General features: G+C 44.9%; 1 protein-coding gene across 8 annotated transcripts in view; it reads right to left on the bottom strand.

Annotated features, from left to right (window-relative positions):
• STAT2 (signal transducer and activator of transcription 2) overlaps nt 1-23,854 on the bottom strand; it is a 574,746-nt gene that overhangs the window by 439,717 nt on the left and 111,175 nt on the right. For 2 of the 8 annotated variants that reach the window (XM_085600898.1, XM_085600897.1), the window contains exon 3: nt 19,031-19,294. The exons of the other annotated variants lie outside the window; for them this stretch is intronic. The gene's annotated coding sequence lies outside the window, so the exon portion shown is untranslated. The remainder of the gene's footprint in view (nt 1-19,030; nt 19,295-23,854) is intronic. 8 annotated transcript variants of the gene reach the window in all.

The raw sequence follows: 23,854 nt of genomic DNA, 5'->3' as shown, positions 1-23,854 counted from the left end.
TTGGTTGTTTTAGTATACTGATTACAATTCAGCACTGTCATCTCTCAAGAATCAACATTTGACAACTTGCATTGCTGGATCTCTCCATGTATGCAGAATAAATCACATCCAAGTCCTTGCCATTCACTTTGCAAGTCACTGATATAAGATGTCATGGCTCAAATGATGCAAATAAAAACTGCATACATCACAATGCACAGATTTTGTTTAAATGAAAGACCTTGCCCGAACAATATGGTGTTATGTTAGGTTAACAAACTTGTAGAGCGCAACGTATACCCGGAGGTGTCTTGGCGCTGGTCCAGCGAGCAAAGATGAGGGAGAGGAAAGAAGAGCCGACTGATTGAAAAGCTAAGTCTTCAGGTACTTCCTGAATTGGAGTAGAGAGGGGGTTGACCTTATAAGGAGCGGGGGGAGATTCCAAGAGTTGATGCTCCCACACAAAATTGCTTCCTCCTCATTTAGCTTTCTTGAATCTGATGGAATTTACTTTAAAGGAGCCTAATGGTCTTAGATTTCTGGCAGGAGTATACCAGGATAAGGCTTTCTTTAGGAAGATAGGTCCAGAGTCATGATGGGCTTCGTAAGTAAGACAAAGAGCCATGAACGTAATTCTGTTTTTGACCTTCAGGCAGTGGAGGTCTTTCAGCGCGAGTGAAACCGACCGGTGTCTAGGCAGTCCTAGTAACAGTCTTGCTGCAGAATTCCGGAGTACTTGTAGTTTGTTCAGGTATTGGGCCTGCAAGGCATTATAAAGGCCATTGCAGTAATCTATTTTGGATAGTATTAGCGTAGAAATAACTGACTTCCTAACAGAGGTGAGAAGAAAGATTAATATTTTCTTAAGAATTCTTTGTGTGTTATAGGAAGAAGAGACCACAGCATTGATTTGTTTGCCGAACAGAATCACCTCAGTTTTCCCTAAATTAAGATGATCATCTACGATGATCCCCAAGCTTTTGGCTCTGCTTGTAGGAGCAGGGAGGGGTTATATTTCTACAGGCCAGCAAGAAGCTGATCAAAAGTTAGAATTGTTACCGAACAGTATTACCTCGGTTTTCCCGGCATTGAGCTTGAGACAATGTTTGCTTATCCAGGCGTTGATATGTCTCATACAGTTTTGAAGGCGAGGACTTGTATGGTTCGTGGTTTTGGAGGCAGAGAGCATGATATGAGTGTCAACCGCATAAGTAGTCAGAGCAAAGACGAAGGAATGGACCAATGGGGCCAATTCCGCAACATACACATTAAAGAGGGTAAGACTGAGCGAAGATCCCTGGGGAACTCCGCAGGGCCGGCGAAAGGAGTTGGATCAAAAGGCATACATTTTGATTGTATTCTCCCTATCTGACAGGAGGAGGCGAGAAGAGTTTTAAGGCAAGATTTTTGGTACCTATTGCTTCCAGACGGTGGATCAGAGTTGAATGATCCATCATTTTAAATGCCGCTAATACATCCAACAGGATCAGAGCAGCTGATCCACCATTGTCCAAAATAAACTTAAGTTCGTCGGTGGCCTTGATCAGAGTAGTCTCGGAACTGTGTTCCGCTCTAAACCCAAATTGGGTAGGATCCAGGCGATTGTTGCCTTTGAAAAACTGATTTAATTGAGTGTTCATCCCCTTTTTGACAGGAAATGGAAGTCTAGAGATGGGCCGGTATTTGGCAGGGTTCTCAGGGCCCAGTTAGATTTTTTTTAGGAAAATGGCTGTTCTAAACATGTTGCTAAAGAGGTCTGTAAGGTTGGATGCGATGATGTCAGGGACCAACTTAAGAACCGAGGGCGGGCAAGGATCATCCGGGGAACCTGATTTAGGGGTTATGATAAGATATTTTATTTGTGTAGTGGTTACCGGAAGGAACGTGTCAAAGACGTCCGCTGCCGAGTCACAGACTGGGAGATCTGCCCTTATACCTTGATGAGCGGGCAAAAAATGGTTGCCTGAATGATTAAAGGAGTCAAAGATTCAAATAATTTTGCTCCTGAGATGCAAGGCGATCTTATCGCAGAATGACTGGCTAACCAAGTCTCCTTTGTAGTCAGGTTGTTTGGAGTATATTGATCACCTGATATAGTTCTTCCAGAGAATTTTTAGCAGCTTCGATTTGCGATGCAAAGTACGTTGCCTTTTCTTTTACCAAAAGAGACTTATATTTGGTTAGCGAGAGTTTATAAGTTTCTCTCTTATGAGAGTTGTATTGAGCTCTCCATTTCCTCTCTTGACGTCTGCAACATTGTTGTTCTACCCTAAGCGCTTGTGTAAACCAAGGAGCAGAAGGACGGATCCTGCCTTGGCGAGCTTTTTTTGTAGGGACCGTTTGGGAGAAGGTAGAGTTAAGCCAAATAGAATAGTTTTCTAATGCTAACTCCGGATTTTTGACTAGTGATGGGGCAAATGAAGACCGCAATCACTGCAACTGATTCTGATCAAGTTTAGCACAAGCACAGTACTGACCTGAAGAGTGCAGCTTGTTAGGAGCTGTGTCAGATGCTGGGCAGTTGAGCGTGAAAAAACAGAGCTGAGTGATCAGACCAAGTCAGAGGAAGTACTTTAATGCTAGAGATGGCTTTATTAATACAGAATAGAGTGTGTGCCTTGCACTGTGTGTGGGATCAGTTATATGTTGTGAAAGATCGAAAGCATCCATGATTTCTAGTACAGAGATGGTGTCCCTGTCGTCTTCCTGATTTAAATTAATGTTAAAATCTCCGAGAATCGAAGGTCAGAGTTAAAAATGTCAGCCTCCAGAAGAGAGCTGATAGAGCTTAAATAAAAGAATTTAGGGCCAGGAGGGCGATAAATGAGAGAACCTCTGAAAGTGTGTTTTTTGGTTAGTTCTATTTTGAAAGACAAGGCTTCGCAGTCATCCGCCTGTATGGCCGCGACGTTTACCCTGAAGTGTTCACAGGAGATGATGTCTAACCTCCACCTCTTTTTAACCGATGATCTTCTCTGTACAATCGATAACCAGTGTGAGTCGATGAGTGGAGTTCTGGCATAGATATATCAGTAGCCCAAGTTTCCGTTATAAGCGTGACATCAGGCTTGTATAAATCAATAGGTTCTGCCATTTCATATGCATGTTTTACTAGAAGGCAGGCATTTACAAGTGTACAGATGAACGCAATAGAGTCATCTTTTCAGAGAACTCTCGGGCTAGAATAAAAAAGACTAGGAAGGGGAAAAGGGCCAGAAAGCAGATACCCACAAGTGTTACAATCTTCCTCTCTCCCAAGGCAGAGAGCAGACATATCAAAATGTTTGCAATTTATGTTGCCATTATTAAGACTTAGGGGCTCCTTACTGGAGAAGGAGATTCTAGTCCTGGGGTCTGGAGCAAAACCGGCAGGGGTTCTGGCGCTCGGCACAATCCAGGAGCGGACGAGCGCAGACGAGCTTGCCTTTGGCGCGCCAGTGAACGCGCTTAGACATCCTCAAATACCCGAACTAAAAACAGAAGGCCAAAATAAACAAGAGGCAAACCTGGTGCCAAGCAAACCCGCTTGCCCTACACAGGCTCCCCTGCGTGGGGAAAGATACTGGGAACAGAGATAAATAAAGTAAAAGATGGGAACAAACGCATAAAATCATAAAAAATGGGCTATTTAGCCCTACCAAGAAGGCGCCCCCTAGGGGAGATGGGACCAGTCTGGCGAAGCCAGGAAACTCCAGAAAACCTGAGCCGTGAGACTAGCTCTCTCGGTGTCTACAAGGAAATCACAGCGTGACAGAACAGGTAAAGAGGTGAAATCACTCATTGTTGCTCGATAGAGCAATAGGTGCCTGATGTACGTCTACCAAACCTAGCTGCACGGCAGTCCACATGCACTAGATTTATCTGGCTTCATAGCCTTCACAAAACATACAATTGATGTTTATGATGTTGACAATTTCACCTATTTTCAATATCCTGTTTCCGGAAGGATTTAAAAGTGGTTCCTATTCACATTTTGCAGGACAGTAGAAGAAAAAACAAAACCTAATAAATGGATTATTTTGAACTACTTAATTTTGCTGAATTCCACATTTTTCATTGGCTTGTGACTGCATTTGCCTACAGGCAATGGGTCCACTGAAATAAATGTTTGTAATATGACAATGGACTTCAAGACTCCCTGCCCTACACTGAAAATCACAACTTTTCGTGGTCAGGGAGTGTGTTAATTGCAATAAAGACAAGCATAAAAAATGCAATAGGTCTCGCCTTTCATTAAGTTAAAGCCATTTGCTTTGCTTTACAACACCACTAGCAAAGCAAAGGCCTTAACTTAATCATAGGCTAGACCTATTGTATTTTCATTGCTTGTTTTAGGGCTTGTTTTACGGTCTGCTGGGCCGTGGCTTACTGTTGATTCCCTGATATTAAAGCAAATGTTGCCTGCAGCTAGCTCAAATTCATGCGGTCTCCCTTACCTTGCAAAACGCTATTACAGCAAGTCTTTACAAGTGCAAAACTGCCCAGGTTTTTAAAGTCGGGCCATTTCTTTTTTAGGAGTTCTATTCAATGATGGGCCACTTTTATGTTGGTGCCTGGGGTTATTTTCTGGCGCAGGCCGACCCCGTGTAGCATTTAATCCTGGAGGAGGAGTCTGCTTAATTAACATGTTCAGTGTTCTACTCTCTCGCCTAATTAGGCCGGATTCATGCCCCGGCCTGATTGCATTTACTCATAGCTACATGTAGGAATGTTGGTGGCTTCTCGCTTCACGGCCTTCTCGTGGTTTGAGAGACTGTAAATAAGAACCAAACTGGCCGAGGTGAGGAAGAACTGAAACACGCATTTGAATGAATTGCAAATCAGGCAATAGTTCTCTTTTTGAAAAGCAGAGTGCGATTACTATCCCTTTCCAAATATATGAAGAAAAGTTATGAATACTCCCAAAGCTACAATTGTGTGCGCAGCATTATTTTACATCTCGTGTAACCTTGCTGGGGACTGCTTTGAAAACACTATTGTTTTGGCTAGGGAAGAGCAAGGTCATACGTAACGTAACTTAGCTACACTGGTTATTAGCATACGACACTGACCTCTCTGGCACGGTGCCGGCACTCACTGGCCCGGAGTTAAAACAGGTTACAGGGAACTTGTGTGGCACAAGGTAATGCATTGCAGAGCAAGTGGTGCAAATGGTAGTGCCTGTTAACGTTCATGCACGAAACTACTTTGCGCTGATATTATTATATTATATTAATATATTAGACAAGTGGGGTAGTAAAATCATTTTAGTCTTAGAAGCGCCAGCCCACTATCATATGTGCAAATGGGGCATTGCAAAGTGGGAGTAGCAGAAACACCCTCAGGTTTTCACACAAACATAGATCTTCTAAAATACAGTGACCTGACTTTTGATGGAAACATGTCAAACGAAAATGAGGTGCGGACAAGGCATGACCGGAACTTCATGTAAACCTTAACTAACACACACAAGACCCACAGACAGACACCGACGTACAGAGACACACAGATTTCCACGCACACGTTCACGCATTGAGAACATTAAAGTTAATGTTACATTTATACTGGGTGCATTCTTGAAATTCTTTCTACATGCGTGTCCTCCCACACTGCCAGCTTGTAGTATGATGCCTTGGTGCCTCCACAAACAGCACTAGTATTACTAGCATTAACTATGTTATTTTATGACAAAACTGCTTCCCTGCGCACCAGTCCAGCGCTGCTTGCACTGCAACCACACTTACTTGACATTACAAAGTTATCCGGACTGAGAGTCAATGCACTAGTGATTCTTCAGAGGCTTTCTGTACTCGCAAGACCGAGCTGGGCGAAATAATCTTCATAACGAGAATTAATTGGCCGGGACTCGAAGCATTTCTTGGGCACTGCTAAGTTCAAAGCACTAAGCGCTCAGTGTAGTGAGAACACCACCAGTCTGTTGGAACATATCCTGAAACCCGTGTAATGAAAAATGCACTACAATGAAGGTACTTGAAAGTTTTACATTGAAATCTGAAAAATGTAACAAAGTTTATGATGGAAACGTTTGTTATCAGTAAATCTGTTTCTTTTGAAGTAACCATCGTCACTATTTTCACCTTCCACAACCCATCTAGGGATTTTTACATCTATAACATAGACCAGATGCCAATCAGTGCTGGAATTTACTGAATGTGGCCCAATGCTGCAAATACAGAGAGTCGCTCCAAACATGTGGTGGGACCAGTCATCAATTTCTAAAAATAACAAGCATTGGCCGCGCGGCCGTGAAAGCGAAAGTAATCGCGATCAAAGCGAAAGTGATTGCGAGGACGGGAAGCGCTGTGTGGTAAGCACGCGAGTGGTGCGCGCGCAGCAGTGATTGGCGGCAGCGCGCGTGCACGCAAGCTTTAGCACACAGGCAGCACTTTGAAAATCCCACATACATAATGTCTCTCCGAGCCAGCGCAAGTTGGTCTTATCTCTTTGAGACCAGAATATTGTGAGGAAAAGGTAGATGATATGGAATTCCCTCTATAATAGTCAAGCCTCCCTTAACAATGTGGCCATCTCAAAGATAAAGCTGGGGGGGAGATACAAAGCCTGACTGAAAATGTATGCAATAGCATACAATAATCATACATTCCAACAGTAATGATGTAAGAAAACTAGGGCCCAGACTTTCTAAGGCATTACAACAGTGCTAGCACAATGCAGAGCTTGCTATTTACTATCCAGCGCAATGATAAAACCTATAGATTTTGAGGCAAAGGCTGATCTAGGATAGCTAAACCAGGCTTTGCATAAAAAACAAATGCCTACTTGAAGCAGGCCGAAAGAAGGGGAAATTTGCCAGGTTTTTAAAACAATTTTGAAAGATGACAGTTAAAGAGGAAAGTTGAAGATTTTGAAAAACAAATCAGTGGAATGTATTTTCCCCACTGACTTCTATTGAAACAGAGCTATTATAGGAGGGATAAATCTAAAAGCCATCTTTGGCGTAAAAAATTGGGAGTCTCCCACCTCAACAGTGTCTTTTGACATGTATGCAGTGCACAGCATACATTCGATGCGTGGGAATGTTCCGACATACTCTAATTTGTACTGGAAAGGTATGCTTCTCGGACAAATTCTATTGTACACAGTGTACACTCACCTCTGCTCCATGGTGGTGTTTAGAGTAGACTCACTGGGTGCCAATGCGAGAAAAGACACCAGTAGCAGGTCAGTCTCACTACATATGGCTCAGAGGTGGTTATTCCTCCTTGCACTACATAGCGCCTCAGTGTGAAATATTAAGAATCCTTGGCCACGCAGGTGAGACCATGACAACACCTTTCCCTCGTACCTCTGCTTCAGACAGACAGTTGGCACATCCCCTCACTAACAATGGCGGCGGGACACCATTTTTTTCCTTCACAAATCTGAATACAAATTTAAATCAGTCTGTTACGGAATGTAAGTTACGTATGTTACATTCAGTGGTCTGAACTTTGTTTTTATCACAGAACAATTTCTTCAGTGTTTTGAAAATTATTCAAATAATGGTCACTAGATGACGATAACAGATAAGAGCTTTTCCTTCTATAGTACACATGAAACACACCTTTATAAACAATTGAGAAATTATCCTTGCTATGCATTCATATTGTGAAACTTTGCCCTTTTCACTTAAATTTGAGCCATTTTCTACATAATAGAGAAGTTAGTTTATCGATGTGAAAGAATTAAACCTGTCACTATAGTACTGCCTATAGGATATGTGAGAGTAAGCAATTCTGCAGTAGAGATAACCTGGTATTGCGACTGGTTGCTTGCTCAATTTTTTTTACATTTACTGCTTCATTGTACAGAATCCAACGAAGATTCGAGTGTCTCCTCAAAAATCAAATGGACTACATGTCCCAGCAGTAGCTGCTCCTTCAATAAATGCAGAACGTGGCCCCGCCCGAAAGGGTGTTTATCTTAGCTGTCTAACGGGGACAACAAGTAAAAAAAAAAACAACACAAAGCGAAGCGACCGCACACTAAACACAAAACAGAGTTATTAAATCAGAATACAAAATACAATACCATCAAATTCGGCGCATTTTATTAAAGAACCCAAAAACACAACATTTCGAAAACCCGACCCAAAGCAAATGAAAGAAATAGTCCAACTAAACTAGCAGCGAGGTACACAAGAGAAATGATACATGTGAAAGGAGGGACAAATCTGAAGAATTCACCACAGAAATTAAAAGAATGTCGAAAGTCACACAAACGAACAAATCAAAAGCGAGTGGCATGCTGAAAGCCCACAGAGGAGATACAGCATGTCTCAAGGACAGCACATGCGCTGCCTAGGCTTGACCTAAAAAGTGGTTTCCCCGCAGGCAGTGTTCCTTGATGGTGGACATGCCATCCTAAATTACCTTTGTTCTGAGGCCATTGCTGATACTGTGGCTGTCTGGCAGGAGTCGGGTTAATCAGCATCTGCTTGCTGCAGAAGCAGTGTCCCTATTATTCAACAAAAACATCCTTCCCATTCTTCAGTGTTGTGTTGTGTATGTGGCCATGCAACCCGACACCTGTGGGAAAACAGTCTTACTCGAATCAGCACTCACCCTGGATTAGTTGACTGGATTGGTACAAATTGGTATCGGTGAAAGAAGTCTATAGAAAACGTTCAGGCTATGCTTTAAAGAAAACCAAGAGAAGCAACTGACGGCGACACAGATTCTGGTGAAAAGTAGAGAGGGAAGAATTGACAGCAGCAAATGCACACTGAGACGAGGAAAAGAACATTTTATAGACCACTGATAATCAAAAGTATGGCCCGGCGGCCGCATGTAGTCCCCTGGTGTACAGCAGCACTCGGCTGTTGTTTACTGGAGAGATGCGAACAATAAAAATATGTTAAATAAACAGGCAAGCATTTATTTAAAGGTTAATTTGTGTAAAAGAAACGAAGTAACTGTTGAGTCCTGCACCACTTAACTTTAAGAGCACCTTTATTTTGAAAGCCATCTTGCAGCAAAAGTGTAAAAATATGAGAAAGTGCATTTAATTAACATGCAGTCCTTTTTCACTTTAGGACATCAGATTATATCAGTGCATTGAGAAGTATTATTTTTAAAGTGATAGTTTTCAAACATGAATCTAGAAACATTAATCCTTCCCCCCCACCGTGACAACAATGTCAATAGTGAACTAAAGAGGCAAGTTAGTTCTTATGTGCACTCTTTGGGTGCCCTGGGTTCCTATTATACAAATAAATCATTATAGTTTATTGAATCAAACACAGGAGAAGGTATTGTACAGCGCACCTTCTGAAGTAATGTATTTCTAGGTCCTCGTAGATGTAATAATGAAGAAAAGGAAGGAAAGTGAAATAAAACGATTGCATAGGATGTAAAGTGGGAAAGCCGGGATCAATTACAGGTTTTCTGTTTTCACATTGTGGATTTCAGCAAATAGATGTATATGCTTTGCTTCTCCTACACCCACCTTACCGTCAATGAATTCACCCCCCCTAAACCCCACACCTAGCCCGACAGCACAACGCCGGCATCAATGCGGCCCTCGGTCACATCAAAGACAACACTTTTTTGCACAGGGAAAATGTTTGTGTGTATCCATGTTATAGGCAGTGTTTGGAAATCCTTAAAAGTGGAGACACACACACAACGGCTGTCATCAAATGAAAAAGAATGACATTATACTCCTGGGATACAATTAATGTGATTAACACTGAAGAGCTTTAGCAATAAAGAGACAATTACCGTGCCAAAAATATAACCAAGCTTAATTTTTGTACAAATGAGATCTAACCAATCAATGTAATAAACATTGATCTGGGGGAGACTTGGTGCTAATTAGATTCAGTCACTAACGATCGCTGAAGAGAAGAACATTTGTACTAGTAAAATCCATTCTATGTAAAGAGTGCAAAACATTTATAGTAATGAGATGCAATCACTGGAAAGAGCACTGACGTGGGGAAAGCATTTTTATTAATAAGATGCAATCAAGGAAAAAGCTATTGGAAGACAAGCATTTGCAATGCAATAGGTCTCACATTTACGCGAGTTCGAGCTATTGACATTGCAAATGACAATGCCTTTTATTTTTGTTTTTTGAACATAAATAAAAGGCATTGTCATTTACAATGCCAATAGCTTAAACTCGTGTAAATGCGAGACCTATTGCGTTGCAAATGCTTGTTGTATGTATAGTGCTTATATGGAGAATTCTGGCGTCTTATCTCTGAGCATAGGTGTAGCCTCCCTGGTGCCCACTGTCAAACTGCCTCTGTGGCTGGCACACTCAAAACGCGAAGCCCGCATGGAGCTAGGATGGGAGTCTCTAGGAAATACATGAACCCCCCGAATGGCACGCAGAAATGCTGTGAGCACCCGCTTCGGTCCAGTTACAATCTCTAGTAGCTTTCTTTACATTATTATGTAAAATAAATATTACCCCTGAAACTCTTTTGAAGCGGCTCACTCAAACAGTACCCTTCTATATATGCATACTCTTTTTGAGTTTTTAGAGCACAACAACGCTGGGCAGTATTTGGGCAATATGGTATAGCATATTGACTATTTTCCACACGTATTTTGTCTGGATTCCTTGGACTGTGGCCATTTCTGCCGGTGACACACGAGTCTGCACTGTCGTTGTGCATGGAAACTGTTGCGCAACTCTGGGTGCTGCCCTCTGACCTTTGCATGCCCTAAAGGCAGGCTCATCCGCTCAAGGTCCCGTGGACCTCAGCAATTACACTCATATGTCTGGAAAGGCGACACCGGTGATTCTGGTGAGCACGAGGAGTCACTTCAGGGTAAAAATTAACAAGGTATGTTGCCATTTCTGTTTCAAGGTTGTATCAACAGAATTAGAGGTTACTCTGACCGAATCTGTGAGAAATGCATACACGCAACCTGTAACAAATACCCTTTATGTACAACGTATAAAAACGTGTTTGTGGACACATGATGGCATTCAGTTTAATGACAATTAAGCACTCCCGTTTACGCCACACAGACTTCAAACTGATTTGAGGTTTACTACATCTGATATTGCAAGGAACAGATAAACTGATCAAACCCTGATGCAAACTCGGCGATGCTGTTCATCGGAGACCATTTGATGGTCACATGGGCTGCACCTTCCTTCAAAGTGAAACATTTGATAAAGGGTGGTAGGGATGGCCCGTAGAGAGCTATTGCGAATGCATATTTTCTTTTCTTACACAGGAAATACGTTGTGCACCGCTTTGACTTCTGATCACAAAAACAATATTTTTGTCTAGTTGTGATTGCATCCTGGACAGTCCTCTGGAGAGAACGACCATTCAGCACAAGCAAACATGTTCCACGACAGTGAGATTTCCCGCCATCGCTCTCTTGCTGTCATCTCACCGATGCTGACTCCCAGGCATTCGCACAGCACACCGGCTCCCAGAGTAGCCATCTGCAGTATGCGACCTTTCACCCACTTTTGCAGCAGTCACATGTCTGCTTGCTGTGGGGGGAGGGGCAGAGGCAGGGAGGCAGTGGCACTTTCATCCTCGCTACGAAGCCTGAGCGGAAGGACTCACCGGGCGGGTGAAAAAAGGACGCTCGTAGTAGTAACCGGTGCCCAGCAGGCTTCTGTACTGGTGAGGAGACTTGAGGGGTGAGTTGGGGGGCGGGGACGGGTTTCGCTATTGAGTGGTGTTGTGAACGGAGGCGGGTCAGCGCTGTCACTGCAGTATTCAGCGGATGCGGTGAGGGGGGTCGGCAGCGGCGGGGTGTGTGCGCGCGCGTGTGTCTGTGTGTGTGCGTGAGCATCTGCGCCTGCGCAAGCGCGTCTCAGAAGCGCGTCCACAGACCCCGATCGCTGCGCGTGCCCCGGCCTGTCTCCCTTGAGAGGCATCACGGCAACTATAGTTCTCGTTGGTGGCAGCGCTTCGTGCAGCAACGCCAGCGAGACCTAAAAAAGAATAATTGCACTACTGCGAAACAATGGGATGTGTTTGACTGATCACATAAAATCCATGTAATAAATTCGGTACAGATGTGAGCCGCTATACTAATGATACATTCAAATGATCAAAGTGGGGACAGCCTGTAAACCAACAAGTTACAACTGAATATAGATTAACAATGGCAAATCATTCTTACTACTGATGCATAACGAAGGGAAGAGCCTTTGTGCTCATGAGATACAGTTTAACAAATATTAAAGAGAAATCAGTCTTATTACTAACAATACAACCTATTTAACAAAAACTAGGCAGAGAACAGTACTGTGTCCCTGGGGGTATCCTGTCCTGGCGTGATACGGGTATGTTACACTAGGGGCACCATGGTGAAGCTAGCTAGGGTGCCCTTTGTCCCCGAGATGTTACTCAGAAGTCAGGTGGTCCTTGGGCTTAGATGAAGTAATATCACGGCTCCTGGGGGGATAAACAAAATGGGTTTTGTGCCAGACTGCCTCAAATATTCTCTACAGTATGTATAAGGTAAATGAACTGGAATAACGTTTTTGAATACTGTGGTGTTTAAAAAAAACAAATTGTTACTGGGAATCTTAGATTGTCCGACATTCTCTGTGATATGTAATTACCATAGAAGTTGGGCTGTCTTAGTATTACATTGAGCGACCCTTGACCCTTCCTTAGGCAGGTCGCTCTCCACGCCGCACAGCACCACCTGTGCGACCGTGCCCTGAGCCCAGCCGCCGCTGCTGTGCCTAGTTTGAGGCCCACCTCCACCCGCAGGCTACCACTTGCGCCTCATCCCTGGTGGCCAGTGGTAGGCCGTAGGTTTGTCTTATTTTGTTAATTGTTCGTTTCTGGTAATTGTATTGCTTCTGCTTTTTTAGTTTGCTTTTGTACCTGTATTGCCCATTTGTTTATCTGCCTGTTTTCTTTCCTCCTTCCCCTTTGCATTCTGTGCCCTTTGTTTTTGTACCTGTATTGCCCATTTGTTTAACTGCTCATTATCTACCTCATTCCCCCTGTACTCTGTGCCCTTTTTGCCTTCTGGTCCTTCGCCGCTCCTGCCCCCGCCGCTGTGTCCCCTGCGGTCCCACCCCCCGCACGCCCATTCGTCCACTCCCTCCTCCCAGCTGCTCCTCCCTCCCACCTCCCCTTCTTATGGCGACCGCTGAGCGGTAGGGAGAGCGACCCTTGACCCTTCCTTAGGCAGGTCGCTCTCCATGCCGCACAGCACCACCTGTGCAACCCTGCCCTGAGCCCAGCCGCCGCTGCTGTGCTGAGTTCGAGGCCCGCCTCCACCCGCAGGGTACCACCTGCGCCTCATCCCTGGTGGCCAGTGGTAGGCCGTAGGTTTGTCTTATTTTGTTAACTGTTCGTTTCTGGTAATTGTATTGCTTCTGCTTTTTTAGGTTGCTTTTGTACCTGTATTGCCCATTTGTTTATCTGCCTGTTTTCTTTCCTCCTTCCCCTTTGCATTCTGTGCCCTTTGTTTTTGTACCTGTATTGCCCATTAGTTTAACTGCTCATTATCTTCCTTATGCCCCCTGTACTCTGTGCCCTTTTTGCCTTCTGGTCCCTCGCCGCTCCTGCCCCGTCTTTCCTGCTGCTGCGTCCACGCCCCCCCGCACGCCCATTCGTCCACTCCCTCCTCCCAGATGCTCCTCCCTCCCTCCCCCTCTTCTTATGGCAGCCGTTGTGCGGCCGAAGGCGCGCCTAAGGCAAGCTCGTCTGTGCCCGTCCGCGCCTCGACCGTGCCCAGTGCCAGAACCCCTGGCCCCCGCGAACGCCATGCCGCACGACTCCGCTACGATGCCAGCGCCTTCCACGCACTCAGCACCGGACGATCACGCACCTGCTGCCTGGCCACCCGAAGCGCACACAAGGAACCTTCTCCTGCCGGTGCTGCAGCTTCACCAGCATCCGACCCGCCGACCAGGAAAGAACCCAACTACCTCACCTGCATTCTTCTCAACACTCGCAAACACACCGTTGAACTCTGGGACCTACTCGACTCAACCTCCCCAGACGTCACCTTCCTGACGGAGACTTGGCTGAACCCCTCCTCGGCACCCGCCATAGCCATTCCGGAAGGCTACAAGATTACCCACAGGGACCGCACCAACGGAGGAGGAATCGCCATCGTCCACAGGAACACCCTCAGAGTCTCGACCAGCACCGACGACACCCTCAGCACCGCCGAACACCTGCACTTCCAGATCCCCACCGACCCAAACACCACCCTCAGAGGAACCCTCGCCTACAGACACCCCAGACCCCGACCACAGTTCAGCGACTCCATCGCAGACTTTGTCAGCACTCACGCCTTCGCCCCCACGGACTACATCCTCCTCGGGGACCTGAACTTCCACCTCGAGAACAACAACGACGCCAACTCCGCCACCCTCATCAACAACCTAGCCAACCTCGGACTCAGACAACTCGTCACAACACCCACCCACTCCGCCGGCCACACGCTCGACCCCATCTTCTCCGCAAGCCCCCACATCTCCTTCAGCCACACCTCCGAACTCCACTGGACCGACCATCGCTGCATCCACTTTACCTTCCGGAAACCCACCACGCACCACCGCTCCCAACAGATGCCTCGCCGCTGCTGGAGCAAAGTCACCGAAGGCCAGCTAACCACCACACTCACCCAGAGCCCACCCCCGAGCCCACCACCGCCCGCAACCTCAGACAGTGGATCGACGACTGCGCCAACACCCTGGCCCCGCCCAAGAAACCCTCCAACAGTCACACCAGCAGGAAAGTCAGCTGGTTCACTGAAGACCTCCAGGCCTCCAAGCAAACCTGCCGAAAGATGGAGAAGAACTGGCTCCGTGAACGAACTCCGGACAGCTACGCAGCCCACATGAACGCCACCCGCATGCACCATCACCTCATCAGATCAGCCAAAAGGGCCTCCTTCAAAGACCGCCTAGACAACAACGCACACAACAGCAAAGAGCTCTTCAACATCGTAAAGGAACTCTCCAACCCCAGCTCCAACACCAACGACATCGCACCTTCGCAAGACCTATGTGACTCGCTGGCCACCTTCTTCCATCGCAAGATCGCAGACATCCACGACAGCTTCAACAACACGACCGCCCCGACAACCACGGAGGCCCCCGCCCCCACGATCACAATCCGCACCAACCGCCTGCTCTCCTGGACCAAGATCAACGACGACGACACCATCAAGATCATGAACACCATCCACTCCGGATCTCCGTCAGACCCTTGCCCACACCACATCTTCAACAAAGCCAGCACCGCCATCGCACCCCATATCCAGAAAGCCATCAACATCTCCTTCGAGACAGCAACCTTCCCGGAGAGCTGGAAGCACGACGAGATCAACGGCCTACTCAAGAAACCCACGGCGGACCCCAAGAACTTCCGGCCCATCTCCCTGCTCCGGTTACCGGCGAAGGTCATCGAGAAGACCGTCAACAAACAACTGACCCGCTTCCTCGAGGAGAACAGCATCCTGGACCCGTCCCAGTCTGGGTTCTGCAGCAACCACAGCACCGAAACCGCCCTCCTCGCCGCCACCGATGACATCAGGACCCTGCTAGACAACGAAGAAACCGCGGCCCTCATTCTCCTGGACCTGTCAGCCGTCTTCGACACGGTCTGCCACCGCACACTACGAACACGCCTCCACGACGCTGGGATCCAAGTGATGGCCCTGGACTGGACGACCTCCTTCCTCTCCGGCAGAACACAGAGCGTCCGCCTCCCCCCCCTTCCGCTCCGAAGCCATCGAGATCTGCGGCGTACCCCAGGGCTCTTCCCTCAGTCCAACGCTGTTCAACATCTACATGGCACCGCTCCCCCACGTCACCCGACTGCACGACCTCAACATCATCTCCTACGCCGATGACACCCAGCTGATCCTCTCCCTCACCAGGGTCCCCCACACCGCCAAAACAAACCTCCCCGAAGTAATGAAGGCCGTCGCCGAATGGATGAGGAACAGCCGACTGAAGCTGAACTCGAACAAGACTGAGGTCCTCATCCTCAGATCCACCCCTTTGGCCTGGAACGACTCCTGGTGGCCGACCGCACTGGGAACAGCTCCAACAACCACCGACCACGCACGCAACCTAGGGGTCATCCTCGATTCCACCCTCTCCATGACCAAGCAGGTGAACGCCATCTCTTCCTCCTGCTTCAACACCCTCCGCAAGATCTACAAGTGGATCCCCACTGAAACAAGAAGAACGGTCAGCCAGGCCCTCGTCAGCAGTAGGTTGGAGAATGGAAACGCCCTCTACGCAGGAGTCTCAGCCAAACTCCTGAAACGGCTTCAAAGCATCCAGAACGCCTCTGCACGCCTAATCCTCGGCGTCCCTCGCCGCAGCCACATCACACCCCACCTGAGAAAACTGCACTGGCTCCCCATCAACAAGAGGATAACCTTCAAGCTCCTCACCCACGCACACAAGGCACTCCACAACACCGGACCAGCGTACCTCAACAGCCATCTCAGCTTCTGCACCCCCACCCACCACCACCGCTCCGCCGACCTCGCCACAGTCCCCCGCATCTGAAGAGCGACCTCCGGCAGCAGATCGTTCTCCCACCTCACCGCCAAGACCTCCCCATCCACCTACGGCAGACCCAAGACCTGCTATCCTTCAGAAGACTCAAGACCTGGCTTTTCGAGCAGTAGCGGCATGCCCCATTCTCCACCCCCCAGCGCCTTGAGACCCTCACGGGTAAGTAGTGCGCTTTACAAATGCTATGATTGATTGATTGATTAATGGAGCTGAATAATAAAGTCTAAGATTTGGTATAGCTAAACCTCAGTCTTCCTTATCAAATTCAAGTTAAGCCAGCCTAGTAGATCTCTCATTATGACATAAAAAATTATGCATATAGGGAAAAATATTTTGATTATAATTTACAAGGCACATGAACAAACTGATATTCATAGGAGAATAAAAGGTTCCTTTTTATTAATGAAACTCTACCACTTAGAGAGGAAGGGTTTGCCACCTTCTTTATGAACCCTTTGTTTTTTCTCAGAATTGCATGATAGTTTAATCAATAAAGATCATAGCATTCTCAGACATGAATTCCTAAATACATTACATTGTATGATTTAAATAGCTTCTCTATTTAACAGCATGGTTTAATTTTTTTAATTATTAACTCTATAGCTGCCTGCAGTAGTACAATTTAAAATCTTTTTTAGAGCAATATTGGATTTTGCAGCTTGCAAATATAATTTTATGTTATAGGCGTACAATTTAAGTTTTGCCATTAACCCCTTAACTGATGGGGCTCCTCCCGCCAGTGCTGAGCTTTTTTTTTTGCGATTTGGGGTAGTTCACACTTATTGTTCCATAGAGTTTTTTCCACATAAGGTATCTGTGCCCAATTTTTGTCCTTTTGTCCAACATTCAGGGGATTCTAAAAGTACCCAGGGTTTGTGGATTTCCGTTGAGGGGACGGAGAAAATAGGCAAAATATAGCTACATTTTGATTATTTTATTTTTAATTTTTAGGACAAATATGAAAAAGTGCTCTGGATAAAAGTGCCTGGTTATTTTCCTAAAAATGGCATAAACAAACCGTTGTACGTGCTAAATTCACCATCCTCCCAGATTCGAAAAACATACAGAGCTGAGTAAAAAAAAAAAAAACGAATTTCTTACCACAGTTTTGGTATTTTTAAAATAAGTATTCTATTTTTCCTACATTTTATGCTCTCAACCTACTTCCAGTTTGTGGTAGAAACCAGTGTGAAACCCATGAGTGATCCAGAAAAGCTATAGATTTCTGAAAAATAGACAAAATTCTTAATTCAGCAACGGGTCATATGTGTAGATTCCTCAAGGTTTTCCCAAAGAAACTAACTGTTGAAATAAAGAAATACTAAAAATGAGCAGGAAAATACAACTATTTGTGACGTTTCCATATGTAACTTTTTGTCACAATAGTCAATTTTACAAAAGCAATATACAAATGCACCTTCTAGGCCCTTCTGGTTGCAGGAATATATAGGGTTTGTAGGTTTTCCAAGAACCCAAGGTACCCAGAGACAATAACGGAGTTGCACCGTACAATGGTTGTTCATTGAGTACAGAGTATAGACCAATTCATATTGTGAAATATGTAGAGTGAAAAACGGGTATCAAGGAAACCTATGTAAATGTAATTTTCTTTATATAGCGCTTACCACCCCTGACAATGCGTCTAAGCGCTGTTCAGCTAGTAGCATTCTACTCCGGAACCCAAAAAGAATTCGTGGTGGATTAGTATAGGAAAATGTGAATTAATTTGAGCCGTGGACATGCAAGTCTATTAGTTGGACTGAGTAGGATAATGGATGGATAGAAGAGGGAAGAGTCTAGAACGTGTTGTTTGGGAGGTCATAGTAGTAAAATGACGTTTTGGATGAGTAAAAGGAGAGATGGAGGAGGGAAGAGCCTCTAGAAAGGGATTAGGGAGATCATAGTAGTAACATGACGTTTGGGATGAGTCAAAGGAGGGATACATGAGAGAAGAATTTAGCAAGAGTCGTTTGGGAGATCATAGTAGTAAACTGAGGTCTGGGGTGAGTCAAGGAGGGATAGAGGAGGGAATTGTCTAGAAAGGATTATTTTGGAGAGGAGTGTAGTAGAATGAGGTTTGGGTTGAGTCAGTGTGAAGCTGGAGGATATATTGAGAGAGGTATAGGGTGAGACAGAGTAATGCAGTGGAGAGAGCCAAAGGTGTTTTTCTTCTCTTCTACAGTAGGAGTAAAGTAATAAATAAATAAGTACATAACTACATAAAAAGGGTATACATATATAAGGAACATAATATATTGAGATTTGAAGTTGCATTGCATAAACTCAGACTTAAGTGTTACTGTAGTTGAAGTGAAGCTAATCTATTTGTGTATTTATAACTTTTTTGTAATAAGTTTCCTCAATTTTTCAGCAGTGAAGCACTTGTAGATAAAATAGTTATGATAATATTTACATATTGTGATAGATAAATAAAACAGAGACCCAGAAGCATCTATTCAATAACTTATGTGAAAACTATGCAGTGAACTAATAAAATGTTAAACATAGAACACATATATATATATATATATATAGATATCCGACAAAGCAAGGTTACCCTTTAGAGGACGTCCTCCCAGAAAGTTGAACTTCAACCATTGAGGACCACAGCCAAATCAGGTTTGAAACTTTAATCAGGTACATCGGCTCTACGCGTTTCAAACTGGTCGTTCTTGATCACGAGCCCAGGACAAATGTGGCTTTAATCAATCAATGTAGTCCCGCCCCAGTGGGCATGTCTTTACCTCCGATAGGAGTGCCGCTTAGCTTCTTGCCGCTTGGCATTCTGGTCACAGCAGTTTCCACCAAGCACAACAATGTCCTGCAATAAAATTATAATAAATCCAAGTGGAGAGATTCAAAGTTCAAAGAAACTGATAGCGCTGCAATACATTGTCTCCCAAAGTTGAGCTCTCTGTTCCAACGCTGCGCCTCTGTTTGAAGCACCGCAGATCCACTATTCAGTGGCGGGCCGTCCTCGTGACCGGGTATGGCCGCTAACATCCGACAAAGCAAGGTTACCCTTTAGAGGACGTCCTCCCAGAAAGTTGAACTTCAACCATTGAGGACCACAGCCAAATCAGGTTTGAAACTTTAATCAGGTACATCGGCTCTACGCGTTTCAAACTGGTCGTTCTTGATCACGAGCCCAGGACAAATGTGGCTTTAATAGAAACACTTGCTGATTCAATCAATATAGATATATATATATGACTCGAACTCCTCTTAAGTTTGTCCAATCCTTTGACAGAAGGAGCGCAGACCACAAAGCTTTAGCGGTAAAATAATTTATTGTTTCCTCAGCATAGCGATGGAACAGCCATTACGCATTTCAGCCCCGGAGGGCCTTGATCACATGACGCGCTCAACAACAGTCACATGACTTTTAAACCATTTTTTTCCTTGCTTTTTCTTCCATTTCTTTTTTTTGTGCAAGTTTGATTAAAGTGACAGTGCTTTATACCCATGTGATACATTGACAACAACGCGACAAGTTTCTGCAGTCAGACTTGTATACATGTTAGATGACCCATTTATAATCTGTTTGTTGGTGTCCATTGGAGACCCAACAACGCCAACTTTGTGCAAAATAGCAAAGCAGTACAAATAAAATATATATTTTTGTGCAAATACCATTAAGATGAACTGTGCAAAGATGGCAAATAAAACAGATTTGACCTTAGTTTTTGGTTTCTTTAAAATTCTGGCTTCAATGCCTCATAAAAAACATATTTTTCCAAACATTTCAGAAATTGATGTATAATAGGTACTTTATCCAACATGATGAAATGCTGCTCATTGTTTGCTGTTTGCATAAAAACACTCTTAAATAGTTAAAAGATTTTTTTTTTAGCATTATGTTTTTCCCTTGTAGGTATGGAAATAAAACTTTTAGGTCAGGGTTTACAGCGATATTTGGTTAACAAGGCAATTGCAGATTTAAAAGGCATTGTCACCCAATAAAAGTGTTAAAAATATATATAAATAAATAAAGTGCGAGTGTAAAAAAGCATTTTCTATTATGTGAATATTAATAAACAATGAAGTTAAAAACATTTGACAATCTAATAAACACCATAATGGTTGTGTTGGTACGTGACCCTGTAGATCAGCTGCCTAAATGTTTGATGTCTTGGCTAATACTTTATGGTTACTGGTATAATACCTTAATGTAGTTTTAAATTCAGGCCTAATTGTAACTAGAGATGTGTGTGGAGGTCTTCGGTCATGTTAAGGCCTCCCGGATGTTTGGAATCTAATTCCAAAATATATCTAGTTTCAAGTCTGCGCAGTACCTTTTCTCTGTCGCCACCTCTTTTAGTGATGGGTATAGCATCAATCGCATAAAATGTTAGAAACTTGGGATCTGATTGATGCATGTCCTTGAAGTGGCGGGCCACTGGGTATGTTTGATCAGCGTTCTTTTTTTTTTTTTTTGAAAAAAGTTTTATTGTGCAGAGAAAGGTTACAAGCACGGGCCTACAACCGCCAGGGCCGGCCGCTAGTAGTTAAAGTGGTCAAACAGATCAGAAAAACAATGACTGGCCCACAGGGGCTCCGCTATATTACAGTAGATCAGACTGCACATAAGGGAAGTCAGGATACACACTTTTAATATAAATAACAACAAAAATAAAGAAAAAACAAAAAGCAAGGCGAAACGACTTGAAATGGGCGTCGAACCACAGCCGGGGGAGTCCAAACCCGACCACCCGAGGGCGGTCATTAAAAGGAGGCCTGAGAGGGAGGGGGGGGCCACGGGAGAACCAAATCTGTACTCCGAAGTACGAGATAGGCAAGGAACCCTCAAGGATCAGGGGGACGAGGCAGCCCCAGACGTATCCACCAGGGGGGGAGCACAGATAGACCCGCGATACACGTTCCACTGCCCCCAAATTCTACCCCATGCCCCCGGTTTACCACGAGCCACATACACAGTTTTCTCCCTGAACATGCACCAGTCCATGTTCTCCTTCCATACGGACACGGTGGGAGGCCGTTGGGAACCCCAAAGCTGCGCTATATCTCTCTTTGCGATCATGTTCCCCAAGGCCGCCCACCGAGCCTGAGCCGCATTATAGTAATTGGGCTCCCATACATTCAGAACACAGCGACGCACCTCCGGCAGCAGAGCGACCCCGGTGACTCGTCTCATAACATCATGCACCTGGCGCCAATATGCCGCCACCTCGCGGCATTCCCATAGAATGTGGAGAAAGGTGGCACTGAGCCCGCAGCCACGCTTACAGAGTCCGTCGTCAGAGAACCCCATCGAGACCAAGCGGGGGCCCGTCACATAAACACGATGGAGAATCTTAAGCTGGACCAGACGGAGACGGGCCGGGATGGCCACCTCCTTAGGGGATGACAGTGCAGTCTGCCAGTCCTCGTCGTCCAACTCCACCCCATCTCCCGTCCATGCCTCCCGAAGACGCACCAAGAGGTCAGCCCGATTATTTATCAGTTTTTTGTAAATCAAGGAGATAGTACTGTCGGGGACGTGACCATCGAGTATGCGGTCCTCGAGAGGCGAAGAAGCAGGGACCGTGGTCCCCTCCCCAAAGACCGAGAGCAGGGCGTGCCGAACCTGTACATAACGGAAGAACTCTTTCACTAAGCTCGTGCTCGCTCTGGAGCGCCGCAAAGGATTTACCCGCACCTTTAACCCATAGGTCCCCCACTCTGCTGATGCCGATCATGTCCGAGCGCTCGAAGCCTTTCGTTGTCCATTGATCAGCGTTCTTAATCGCCCGGATGTGTTGTATTATCTTTTATGTTCCTGAAGCTTGGTGCTGCCCACATACTTCAAACCACAGGGACATTCGAGAACATAAACAACGTGATCCGTTTTACAAGTTAGGGCCTTATCAATTTTGATTTCGTGCGAATTGAAAGGTGTGGTGTAGGATGTTTTGTTTATACCATTCAAACAGGCCTTGCATGTTCTACATTTAACAAAGCCTTTTCTGCTAGAGAGCCAATTGCTTTGCGGTTTGTCAATGGGGTTGTTCTGAACTAGATCATCCTTCATTGAAGGTGCTTTACTGTAAGTTATGGTCGGTTTTTTGGGTAACAAATGGCCTATCACTGGATCATTAGTTAAGATAGGCCAATTTCTTTTAATGATTTGATAGATTTCTTTTTCTTGTTGACCGTAACCCAAAATAATCCTGAAATCGCCCTTTTGGTTGTCAGCATTTTGAGATGACATATTGGGTTCGATAGGTAGCGGTTTGGCTAAGAGCAATTGGGCCCTAGTGTGTTTCATGCTTTTTTGAATTGCCTTGCCAATACATTTTTGAGAGTACCCCCTCTCTAAGAATCTGTCTTTGCTAGCTTGCTGTGCCACAAATAAATCGCTAGAATTACTGCAGATTCTCCGCAGCCTTATCATTTCACCATAGGTAATACTTTGGATTAGGTGTTGAGGGTGGGCACTAGAGGCATGTAACACGGAATTGCCAGCTGTGGGTTTTCTGTATGCTTTTGTAACTAGTGTTCCCTCATTAATGTAGACTTCTACATCTAGAAAAATGACTTTTTCAGGATTTATGTTAGCAGTAAATTCTAGGTTGAGGTCATTTGAATTCAGAATATTGACAAACTCTTTAGCTTCTGCTATTGTACCGTCCCAAACCACAAACAAGTCGTCGATATATCTCAGCCAAAGTTTTACATTTTTACGAAGAATAGGCTCGTATTTGTTTTTGAGGACCAGCTCTTCCCACCAGCCCATATGCAGACAGGCATAGCTGGGAGAAAAGCTGGCCCCCATAGCTACTCCACGAATTTGTTGGAATAGAGAACTCTGAAAGAGAAAAATATTGTTGTGTAAACAATACTCAATCATTTGAATCAGCATTTTATTGTGTTGATCTTGTTCAGGGGGTCTTCTGTTTAGATAGTATTGGATAGCCCTTATCCCATCTTGATGGTTGATACTTGTGTATAACGAAGTGATGTCCAGTGTCATTAGCACAAATTGTTCTTGCCAAATAAAATCATTGATTTTTAAAAGGAAATCACTGGTATCTTTAAGATAGGAAGGTAGTCCTCGAACATGTTCCTGCAGAAAATAGTCTATGTACTGGGATGTTCTTTCCATTAGACTATTACGTGCGGAGATTATAGGTCTTCCTGGTGGTCTGACCGGATCCTTGTGTAGTTTAGGTATAAAGTAGAGGACTGGAGTAGTAGGAGTATCATTTTTGAGATATTTGTATTCGTCAGTCGAAATCAGCCTGCACTTTTCCAAGCCAATAACTTTGTGTAGTACATGTTGTAACTTGATTTTAAACTTATATTGTCACTTCGGCCATAACAACTGCGGTCTGATAGTTGTTTCATGGCTTCTTCGATGTATTGTGTTTTCTCCCAAATT

This window comes from Triturus cristatus, chromosome 4_2 (assembly GCF_964204655.1).
Source record: "Triturus cristatus chromosome 4_2, aTriCri1.1, whole genome shotgun sequence".
Classification (NCBI taxonomy): Eukaryota; Metazoa; Chordata; class Amphibia; order Caudata; family Salamandridae; genus Triturus; species Triturus cristatus.
Note: the sequence above shows the minus strand (reverse complement) of the source record. Positions and strands in the feature narration are given on the sequence as shown.